Source organism: Apodemus sylvaticus, chromosome 17 (genome assembly GCF_947179515.1).
Source record: "Apodemus sylvaticus chromosome 17, mApoSyl1.1, whole genome shotgun sequence".
Classification (NCBI taxonomy): domain Eukaryota; kingdom Metazoa; phylum Chordata; class Mammalia; order Rodentia; family Muridae; genus Apodemus; species Apodemus sylvaticus.
Genome location: NC_067488.1, coordinates 4,337,754 through 4,349,790, shown reverse-complemented (window position 1 = coordinate 4,349,790; position 12,037 = coordinate 4,337,754). Strand labels below are relative to the sequence as shown.

Genomic DNA, 12,037 nt, shown 5'->3' with positions numbered 1-12,037 from the left:
CCTGTCTGGAAGAGAAGCCCTGAGAATGTTATCACCCTCAGAGCTTAGAAAGGCTCTGTCTGTCACGACTCATTGGGCACATCATTTAGGAAGACTTCGAGGCACCCTCAGGTGCAGGCCCTGCCCCGACAGCAGCATGATAACCCTGACCGCCCTCAGACCCACTTCCTACACCCCAGCAGGGTAGAGCTGAAACTGTCAAGGACACCAGGCGCGGCTGTCCAGACATCGGAGGTTATCTCTGCCTCCAGGGAGAGAGCTGCTAGGGTGCCTTCTGTTGAGACCGGCCAGATGGTCACTCAGGAGGCCTTGGATTCCTGCTGGAATTTTGCAGCCTTCTGACTCCCACAGAAAGGATTAAAAGCTCTGGTCTCTTTCTGAGGCTGTAGCAGTACCCAAAGTGCTAGGTAGCAAAGCAGGGACACTCTGTCTGTCATCCTCGGTGAAACTCCTGATGAAGAAGGCCCCAAGAAGCTAGCTGACCAGGCAGGGATGGCCTCTCAGAGTCCTGGCCGGGGTGGGACTTAGTCATTGCTGTCCTTATCACAACCACCAGAATGCAAGTACAAATGATGTTTGTTGGTATCTATCTTATCACTGAGCTTATTTCCTTGTTTATTTTTAGAACTGAGTTCTCTGTGGGGTGGGCTTGGGTGTTGACCAGGCATCTATCTATCCTGTCCCTTGTGTTAGGACTGCCACAGGCCACGTTGGGATCATAAAGTTGTCCGTTCTCTGTAAGCTCTGCTCTGCCAGGAATTTACATGATCATTCTCCCTTATCAGGAGATAATCAATGTTACAGGAATCATGACTACAAGAAATAATTGCTAACACTTATGACACTGTCTAGTGTGTGTGGTGTGGTACTCAGTACCACATAACTAGTACCTAACTAACACTTATGACACTGTCTAGTGTGTGAGGTATGGTACTCGGTACCATATAACTCATACCTAACTAACACTTATGACACTTTCTAGTATGTGAGGTGTGGTACTCAGTACCATATAACTAGTACCTAACTAACACTTATGACACTTTCTAGTGTGTGAGGTGTGGTACTCAGTACCACGTGACTAGTACCTCATTATTCCTTCTTCACTAGCCACCTCCAGAGCCTTCTTGCTCCTTCAGGTGCCCTGGGTTAGTCCCTCCTCTGGTGACTCCTTTTCTGCCTGGAGTTGAGGACCCACTCTGAACTCCGGAAGACAAATGGGCCAACCTCCAGCATTCAGGCCCGCCTGGTTGTTTCTTGCCTGCTGGCTTCTGGGTCTTGGCCTGCCAGCCAGACCTGAGACGGTGCCAGGAGAGCTTCAGGTCTGAGTGTTAATGACTCACACCAGTTACAGGTGATGGTCATACGTGGCTGTGAGACCAAGTCCATGGAGTGTGGAAGAGTCACTGTCCAGGGGTGTGGCAGTGCGTAATGACACGCCTCATTGCATGGGTCAGGAGCCTGCAGGCGCCTGCCCTCCAGACTGCACAGCTCCCGGATCTTGAGTTCCTCCCCATCTGTGGTGTTTAGTCTCTGAACCGTGCTTCCTCTTAGCCCCACAGCTCAGTTTGGAAGCCAACACTAACTTTTATCAACGTAAGGCAGGGGTCAGCCTTGCCTCTGTGGCACCTAAGGAATGTCTACTCAATAGCTGTTTCTCCTACAAGAGTATTTTGGATTTTTAGCTTTGGTTTGACAACATTTTTCCACAGATCTTAATCTGTGGGTGTGAACCATGAGGTCACTGAGCACACTGACACACTGATCTCACGCTGATTTTCGAGCACCCACGGCTGAAGAGGGGGCTCAGTGGTTAAAAACATTTACGTCTCTGACCTGCATTAAGGCCTAGCACCAATGTCTGGCAGCTCACGACTGCCTGTAACTTTAGCTCCGGAGGATGTGACACCCTTTCCCCACACGGGTGCACGGGTGCTATGCCTTCGTGCAATACACATATACACAAATATAAATAATGAAAATCAACATTGAAAAAATAGTAAAATTCTTAATTTCTTCCCTAGGCCAGGGTCTTGGAAAAAACCTAACTTCAGGGACGAGTTGGGAGATAAGAAAGGTTTAGAAGGATTAGAAGGATTAGGAGGTGTGGCTTTGTAGGAGGAAGTGGGTCACTGAAGGGTGGGCTTTGAGGTTTGAAAAGCCCTGTCTCTCTTGGCCAGCGATCAGGGTGTAAGCAGTGTACTGCCGTGCTCCCGCCGAGGTGAGAGTGGACTGACCCTCTGAGGCTGCACGCCAGCCCAGGAAACTGCTTTCTCCTTTAGACACCTTGGTTATGGAGTCTCTTCACAGCAATAGAAGGCGACGGAGTCAAGACTCCTCCCTCTCTGTCGTCACTGCTTCCTTTGAGTTTTATGTGGGTTCTAGCCCTGTGCTTTCAATCAAAGTGCCTTTCAGCTGACCATTTCCCCGTCTTGTTTTGTTTTGAGACAGAGTTTTGTGTACCACAATCTAGCCTCAAACTTGCTACATAGTTGACGGTGACCTTGAACTTCTGATCTTCCTGCCTCTCCCTCCCCAGCGCTGGGGTTACAGCATGCTGTTTTCTATGGTCCTGGGGCTTAGGCCCAGAGGGTGTGCTGGCTGGCACACATGGCCAGTGAGGCATGTCTACAGCCCAAGGCCCTTCTCACGAGCTTGTTGCAGCTATCGCCGTCCTTCGGACAGTCCTTCGGGCGTCACCGCTGCCTCCATCACAGAGGCTCGCTCTCTGCAGTCATCCTAGCCTGTCTCACATTTGTGCTGGGCAGCACTGGGCCTGTGTTCCTGGTATAGACTGGTGTGCCCCGCCCTGCCCCTCCCGTTCTCAGCAGTGCTTCCTGAAAGCTTGCCGCGCTTGGATGGCTTGTTTAATTAGCCTCTGCTATTCTGCTGAAGAAACGCTCCCTCATTTCCCGAAACCATTTGCTTTGCGCGCGCGCGCTCTCTCTCTCTCTCTCTCTGTGTGTGTGTGTTCTGTTTCTGTCTCTGTCATTGTGTCTGTATCTATGTCTATGTGTCTCTGTCCCTTTCTCTGTTTCTCTCTTTGTGTCTTCCTGTCTCTGTTTCTGTCTTCTCTGTCTCTCTCTCTGTCTCTCTGTCTCTCTCACCTAAACACTGGGCCTTGCTTTGTGGCACTAGAAGGCCAGGAACTCAGCAGTCCTCCTGCCTGGTCTGAACGCCAGCAGATGTGCCCACACACTAGACCCAGAGACCCTTCAGTTCTCTTTTGTTTTGTTTCATTTTGTTTTTGTTGCTTTGAGACTGTGCCTCACTGTGTACCTCTGGTTGGCCTAGAATGTGCTACACAGACCAGGCCAGCCTTCCGAAGTCTGGTGATAAAGGTGTGTTTATTACTGCGCCCAGCCAGAGTTCATCTTGAATGGTGTGCGCACTCCCGTGCTCCAGGTCTCTTCTTACCTCACATCCTCACCAACCCTCTTTGGGTGTGGCTCAAGGAAAGCCCAGCTCACCTCATCAAGTCCCTCACCCCACCTTTCCCTCCCTGCTTGTCCAGAGCCCTGACTCTGGCACCCCGAGTCTTGAGCGAACTCCATCCTTTCCTTTCCTCTAGCTTGTGAACCCAGGTTCATCAGACTCCCGCCTGGAACGCCAGCCTGGTTAGGAGAGGCCGATCGGTAGCGACCATCAACTCAGAGTTGCCTGATTCACACACATGAGAGAAATGTGCGCATGGCACAAGGAACTCCCGGACAGCTCTGATGCTCGATCAGTTCAGAGGAGGAGGAAAGGGACAGTTACTTCCCAAGGCTTTTGAAATCTCCTTGCAACAGTCTCCTCCATTTAAGAACAAAGCCTCTGTCAGCCTTCTCCCCACCAGGCCCCCAGTGTGAGCCGGTGGAGTCCCCTTACCACGCCCTTTAGCTCGCTGGCCCTCTTGGTGTCTAAGGATGGCAGTCCCGCCCTGCCAGGCTTCTAGAGCTGCTTTTCCACGAGCTCCTGAGAGCATCTCAGGCCGCAGCTTTTGCGCTTTTCATTCTCTGGGCCACAGAGTTAGTTGGGATTTTTGCTGTTGTTGTTGTTGTTGTTTTATTGCTGGGATAAAATACTCAAGACATAAACAACTTAAGGAAGGAAGAGATATGTTGGCTGATGGGTTCAGTGTTTCCATTGCTTTTAGGACTGTGAGGAAGGAGCATCATGACAGAAGGAGGATCCTGGAGCCAAGTTCCCCTCAGCAGCCAGGGGACGCATGCATAGGGGACCAGAGACCTCCTTTGAAGGCACAGAGCTTACTCTACTTACCTCCCAGTCCACACTCTCTCCTGGAAATGCTACCAGATTGTGACCAGACATGGATTTGATTAAGTCAGAACTCGAATGCTTCCATCAGCTCTGAAGAACCAGAACTGCTAGCTAGGGCCTACGGCTTCAACACATGAGCCTTGTAGGGGCCGTAACAGGACTGGGTTTCCTTCTTCTCCTTCCAGAGAATCCACTTTGGCCATAAAGCCAGGCTTTCCACTTGCCTGTGCTCTGGCAAGCCACACAGCGCCAGATTCAACAGTCAGGCCCACAGAATCTTGCTCTTTTGTGGGACACATACACCAGAAAAGGCTGCCTACCCAGAAAGCACTCATCAATATCCATAAACCTTCTTCAAAGTCCTCCTGGATTGGCCAATAGCTTCACCCCAGTGAAGGCCTGCTCTCTGTAACTGTCCTGACGCCTGTCCCTTGTTGTATGTAGATCTGGGGTAGTTCAGAGGTTTACTCTGACCATGAATGAATTTTAACAAACAAGAGGCTTTATTAAATACTTTCCAGGAACCATGGACATGGTCCATACCAGAGACTTAAGATCAGAGTATGTTTCCAAATAACATTAGGTGCATATAAAGACAAACTCAGAAGGCTACATACTTCTCCCTTTCGTGCAGTCAGCCACAAGCACATCCTGTGCACTTGGGACAACCAAGCTTGTTTACAGTTTGCTGTCTTACATGAGCAACAGCCCCCAGCATTCCAGGAAGCCACCTGTCCTCAGGCTAGCGGGGCTTAGAGGTTTTTGTTTTATAGCGCTCTTAAGTAATTTCAACATATGGTTAGCAATAGCACTCTCACTTTATAGATTGAGTTGCTGTTTTAGATCTATTGACTCTTGACTTCTCAGATGCAACATTTTAGTTAAGTTACATTTAATATAATTGTTGATTTGGCTGTTTTTATGCATTTAGTTTTTCCAGTCTGGGATCCCTCCCCAATCTCTCTTCTTACTCCTACTTTTTTTGAAGATACATGACTCTGTGAAACAGTTACTCTCAGTTTATCAACTAGATAAAGATGCCAAAGATGCCCAAACTGTAAGTAGAAACCAGACATCTGGGTCCGCTGGCCTCTGGCTCTTTGTCATCTCTTTTCCACATCTCTCTGTTATTTTAAGCCAGCGGGTAAAGTACTCCTGCTTGAACGAGTTTCTCACCGCTCCAGTTCTCCATGGAGAGCTCCAGGTCACAGCCTCATGTACTGCATCAGGAGCCCCCAGACGCCTTGTTACACAAAGACAACCTGCTGCGAGACTTCCTGGGTCTTTCTTGTTGGGAGGGCTACAACAGTACAAATCGCTCTGTGGGAAAACAACAACATCCACAGTTACTTTTCCAGCGTAGAATCCTTGTATTGATCAGTGACTTCTAGGTGTCTGCTTATTCATACTTCATTATGTATGTTACAAAACTCAAGTCTCAGGTGTAGGCAATGACCGTGAGGAGCATACCTGGTTACTCATGTACAAGTCAGAAAAAACTGCTGTGTCCCGAGAGAGATGGAACTCAGCTTCCTGGAACTTCAGGGGCAAGGGCAGAAATCCTGAGAGAGACGCTGGCCACAGGTTGGTGACAGATTTTCCATAGCCTCTCTGCCTTGGATACTAGGTCTCTGCTCTCCTCCAACCCCTACCTCTCTCCACCTAGGAATACACAGTGTCATCTAGATGAGTCTTTCCTCAACCACCATTTGATCCTATCTCAAGTGGTTTAATCCCTTGCTGTGCCCTCAAAAGTAATCTCTGTGTCTGTCTGTCTGTCTGTCTGTCTCTGCTTCTCTTCTGTTTCTCTCTGGTTTTGAGGTAGGGTCTCTCTATGTAGTCCTGGCTGCCTCACACTCACAGATATCCCCCTGCCTCTGCTCCTGAGTGCTGGGATTAAAGGAGTGAGCTATTCCGTTCAGCTTTCAGAAACCAACCTTAATTGAACGTGGTGTCATAGGGTGAGGACTTTTTACTCGAAGTCCTGTGTAGTCCTGTAGTGGAGTCTGAGCAGCTATCTGAGTCTACAGTTTCAAGGAAGAGTCCATTGGTCCATCTGTCAGGGTTTTGGTCTGTGGTGGCGGGAGGGTGCAGTGGAGTGGAGTAGAGAAACAACAGGTCTCCTCTAGCTGCTGTCTGGGCTTTCACGCTGCGTTCCGCTGGGCTCCTGGACTTTGGGGATCATACCACCTACATTGAGAACAGAGCTCCCCATTCCCTAGTTAATTCTCTCTCTCTGGAATCAGCCTCTCACACTCAGAAATGGCCGTGCTGTTCACCCCACCCCACCCGAGTTCCTCCTTTTCCACAAGTCCCAGTATTGGCTTCCCGTTGTCACAGTAACACATTTCACAAACTTGATGGGATAAAAAAAAAATGTATTTCTGTCAGAGTTCTGGAGGCCAGCAGTCTTGAGGTTGGTTTGAGTGGACCAAGACCAAGACTCTTCTCTGGGAGAGAATCTGCTGGTTTCTCAGGATGGGCTGTGCTCCCTTGCTTGAATTTCCTTTGTCACAGCCCATCACTGCCATCTCTGCCTGTGAGGCTGGATTCCCTCCTCTTTTGCTTTAGCCAGATTCTTTTCTTCTTCCCTCATGATGTGTATGTGTGTCCCAGCCCCACTGTGTGTGCATGTACCTGAACATGTGTGTCTAATCATGTGTGTGAAAATGTGTGTGCATATGTGAGTATGAGCATTTGTGTGACTATGTGCTTGTATGAACATATGTATGAGTGTGTGAGCACATGAGTGTGTGCATGTGTATGTGTGTGAGCATTGTGTAAGTATTGTGAATGTGTGTGTGCATGTGTAAACATGTATGTGAGTGTGTACACATGTGACTGTGTGAGCATAGGTACATGAGTGTGTGTGCACACAAGTGATGCGTGTGTGCACTTGTGCATGTGTATATGTGTGTGTGTGTGTTACTGAATTTTGTATCACAGTAACAAAAATACCTAACAGAGGGTCTGGAGACATGGCTCAGCAATTAAGAGCTCTGGGTGTTCTTCCAGAGGTCCTGGGTTTGGTTTCAAGTATCCACATGCCAACTCACAGCTCCCTGTGAGGGATTGGCCTCCCTCTTCTGGCTTCTGTAGACATGAGGCACTTGTATGGTGCACAGAGAGACATGCAAGTTAGACAAACACTCATGCACATAAAATGATGGTGGTGGAGGAGGAGGAGGAGGAGGAGACCCACAGAAAGAATGGAGGGAGGAGGTTTATTTTGCTTCATGGTTTCAGCTCATCATGGTGGGAAAGACAAGACAGGGTTCTTGGCAGTACCCGAGGCTCCCCACATCACAGGGGACCAGTGGGTAGGGTGGTTAGGACCAAGGACTAGGCTACAACATTCAGTGTCCCACACCAAGCAACCTGCCTAGCAATCGTCTCAGCTAAGCCTGTCTCCTTCAAGTTCCAAAATGTTAAAGACAGCACCATTGGGGACAGCAGAGGGAACCAGTGTTCAAAGCACAAGCCTGCGGGGACATTCAGGTCCAACCCATAACACTGTAGTTACACTGAAGAGTCTTTGGATAACCCAGGATAGCCTCTCATTTCATTAAATCACATCATCAAAGTCCTGTCTGCCACCTAGTCGCTCCATAGGTTTTTGTGTCCCTGGAGACCATTATTCTGCTCAACTACCCCCCCCCCCCCCCCCCCCCGCCTCCCGACCTGGCAGACCCCCATCTCCTCTTTTTCTTTTCTTTTTTCCTGTGTAATCCTGGTTGTTTTAGAACTCATTCTGTAGATCTGGCTGGTCTTTTTTTTTTTCTCCTTCCTTTTATTGGATATTTTATTTACATTTCAAATGTTACCCCATTTCCCAGTCTCCCCTCTGGAAGCTCCCTATCCCATCCCCCTGCCACCCACTCCCAGATCAGGCTGGTTTTGAACTCACAGAGATCCTCCTGCCTCTGCCTCTGAGTGCTGAAATTCAGATGTGCTCCACCACCAACTGGTGCCATCTCCTCTTTAGTATTTGTTTAGACTTCAAAGTTCTTCTCTGTAGGGCCTTCCTAACCCCCAAGGCTGTTCTGGTCCATCTCCCCTTCTCTCACGGGCTCCTATGCAAGCCCTGTTGTAGCACGGTTGTAATTAATTTCTCTAACTCTCCCTTCTCTTAACTAGGATCAGCAACTAAGGCCAGGGATCTCACAGAACCACCCCCTCGCTTACACCTGCTCAAGGTCAGACACATTTGTACACATTTGCAGGGATGGCTCTGGTCAACAAGTCCAAGGAAAAAAGCGACCTAGTGAAATAGTCCTGGTCTATTGAAGGCTGTGGCCAGAGGAGCTGGGGGAGCGGGGTAATCACGGTCACGTGATCTCCTAGTGCTGTACCCATGATGGTTGGACTCTAGTGCTCGGCAGAGTGAAGGACAGCCCGGGTTCCTCTGGCCACTTTCAGCATTCACTGTAACGTTCCTGCTGCTCTGCTCAGAGACCTGACCCTTGGGGAAGAGACTTTGGAGTCCAACCTTTCCCTTCGCTGTGGTGGTCTGTAGCTAGTCCTCTAGACATTGATTAACTTTTTCAGAGAAATATAATCATTAGGCAAATTCCATAGCCTATCCAGGAAGATATAAACAGAAGCAAACATTAACCCAAACCTGTGATTTTACAACCCCCATTTGCCCTTGGGTACATTGGCAATGACTACTTGCATTAGTTAGGGAAGCTGCTTGCTTGAAGGGAATGAAAGACACAATAAAAATCTTTCAGTTTGTGACAGCAGAGATGGAACGTGACCCCTGGAGTGTGGACTTATGCACCAGTGAGGTTGATGGATCAGCAGGAGACGCACACAGTCATACTCCCAAGGCTGTGTGTCTGTCTCTGACGAGGCTAACCTGGTTTAAATCATTTACACTAAACCTTAGAAGCTGGTCAAACGTTCCTGCAGAGCGGGATACAGGGTCTGAGAGCTGGGTGTGGAGGGGAGTCTTCTCTTGACGTTTGCAGCTCACAGGTTGGTGTCTCCTGAGGTGTCCTTTGTTGTGTGGTTGAGGTGGACTGGGTGTTGGAGGTGTCTGTGTTTCTGTTGGATGGTTAAGGATGGAAACAGGCTAAGGAGTTTTGAACCAGCCTGCGAAGAGCACGCTGTCTTTACAACTGCAAATGCCCGAGACAGTGTAGTCTGACCCATGCCTGCCTGGGGTCCTCAGCTCTCCTCGCCCCTTGTCCGTCACAGCAGGGGTCCTACCTCATTAACCCGGCTCTCTATGGTCCCCTGTGTCCCCTTACAGAGTCCTACACCCTCCCCTTTGTCCTTCACTCGCCCCAACTCTGTGACTTCCTGCCCTGGAGTCATGTCCCACCAAAGCTTGAGCAGGGAAGGAGGAGCATCTGGAGATGAATGAGAACCAGCAGCGATTCTAAGATGCCATGTGGCTACTGCTGGGTGGGAAGCTGAGACTTCGAGGGGCCAGAGAGTGGTTCAGAGATGGCTGCTCTGGCTGAGGCCCACGTCCAGTTCCCAGCACCCTCCTCAGGGAGCTCACGACTGCTTCCCGGCAGACCACAACTTCAGCCACAGGGGACTCTGAGTTTGCTTGCACACACCCTCAACACAGACACATACCATAAATAAGAATAAATTTTAAATAAATAAATAATTAATTAAAACTTAGGGTTCCCCCCCCCTCACTATATCAACTTTGATTTGACAGGCAGTTTGGGCCAAGAGTAAGAACGTGGGTTTTGAGTGAGATAAACGGACTACTCTGACTCAGCCATCTATGAACTGAACGCAGCTGAGCAAGTTATTTTACCTCTCATCTTACTTCCTCGATCTGTAAAATGAAGTTACAGTGCTGTCTACCTCAGAGTCGTGAGCGTGTACATGAGGTCATATGTGGAGAAGTGCCACAGTTCCTGCATACACACCACATGATGAATAAACATTAGCTGTTGCTATTATTGATGATAATAAGGTGGTGGGGGAGGGATGGGTATTGGGCTCAGTAGTAGTATGATTGCCCTGCGTGGTTAAGGCCCTGTGTTTGATCTTCAGCACCACATAAACCTGATATGATGGTGTTCTTCAGTAACCACACCACTCAGGTTGTGGAGGCAGGAGGATGGCATGTTCGAGACTATTCTGAACTACTTTCAAGTCCAGCTAGGATGGATAAGTGAGAGCTTGTTTTGAAAACCAAACATATATATTATATGTGTGTGTTTGTGTGTGTATGTGTGTGTGTGTATGTATATGTGATATAGGTATGGGTAGGTATAGGTATAGGCATAGGTAGGTATAGGCATAGGTAGGTATAGGCATAGGTAGGTATAGGCATAGGTACGTATAGGCATAGGTACGTATAGGTATAGGCATAGGTAGGAATAGGTATAGTCATAGGTAGGTATAGGCATAGGTAGGTATAGGTATAGGTATAGGCATAGGTAGGTATAGGTATAGGTAGGTATAGGTATAGGTATAGGCATAGGTAGGAATAGGTATAGTCATAGGTAGGTATAGGCATAGGTAGGTATAGGTATAGGTATAGGCATAGGTAGGTATAGGTATAGGTAGGTATAGGTATAGGTATAGGCATAGGTAGGTATAGGTATAGGTAGGTATAGGTATAAGTATAGGCATAGGTATGTATAGGTATAGGCATAGGCATAGGTATGTATAGGTATAGGTATAGGTATAGGTAGGTATAGGTATAGGCATAGGTATAGGTAGGTATAGGTATAGGCATAGGTAGGTATAGGTATAGATAGGTATAGGTATAGGTAAGTACAGGTACAGGTACAGGTATAGGTATATGATGTGTATGTATATGTTGAGATGAGAACAATATGTAGGAAGCTTAGTTAGAGAAAGCTACTGGAGAACCAACCATATGCTGTCTCCATCTTTCAGGCAGAGTAGACCTTCCCAGGTCTTCCTGGGAGGTCTGGTCCTATATTGATGGGACTCTAGAATCCCATCCCCAGATGCCTCCTGTGTCTCCAAGCAAATGTGAAGAATCATATTCTGTTCCTGAATTGTTTTTGTTGCACACCTAGCCCTAAGAAAAAGATTTCAGTGGAAATGGTCATAACTATGTCTCCCACTGCAAAGGAGCCAGCCACCAAGTTCTGTATGCGTAGCACAAGAAAAAGAAGGAAATGAATTATGGGCAGTTTTGACTTGGTGATCCCATAACCAGATAAGGTCCTACAATACTGGAGATCTCAGGTTAGATAGGAACTGTTCAGGGCTGAAGTAACAGGAGACAGATCCAAGGGATTTGGTGGTGGGTCGTGTTTGTTTTGCATTATGAATTTGCAGATTCCTAGATTGTAAGACACACATTCTAGCACCAAACAGTGTTGAGCTTTTTGGTTTCTTAGTTAGGTTTCAACACTGGGTTAGGTACAGACAAATTGAACTGAAATCAAATCGAAAGCCCCACCCTTGTAAGGGTGGGACCGAGTCAGTCCCGAGTTTCAAAACTGTGGATGAGAACCAAGAACAATGCAATAAATCAGATGAGCAAGTGAGGCTTGCCCAGTGTCCTTGGCTACTTTTCAACGGCAGGCAAAGGGCTAAGTTGTAGGTGTGGCAAAGTAGTCGTGGCTGTTCCTAAGGCCTGGTGTCCTAGAGGAGCTCAGGATAGAGAGAAGCCCCTCCCCAGAGACAGGTGGCTGGGCGTTTAAGAGGACATCCTGGCGACCTCTCCTTGCCCACACGGAAGGTGAACACTCCACTCCCCAAGAGCTGACCTTGGCTGCGCTGCAGTGCCCTTTGCTGGCCTTTCTATAGAAGGTAAACATCA

At 48.3% G+C, this 12,037-nt stretch overlaps 1 long non-coding RNA gene across 2 annotated transcripts; it reads left to right on the top strand.

The window, feature by feature from the left end:
- Nucleotides 1-10,453: 10,453 nt before the first annotated feature.
- Nucleotides 10,454-10,774, top strand: LOC127667834 (uncharacterized). Of its 2 annotated transcripts, none has more exons than XR_007973943.1 (3): nucleotides 10,454-10,509; nucleotides 10,668-10,689; nucleotides 10,734-10,774. It is a non-coding gene; the product is annotated as an uncharacterized LOC127667834 (long non-coding RNA). The 2 variants fall into 2 exon arrangements; XR_007973944.1 differs by lacking the exon at nucleotides 10,668-10,689 and adding an exon at nucleotides 10,640-10,661.
- Nucleotides 10,775-12,037: the final 1,263 nt, after the last annotated feature.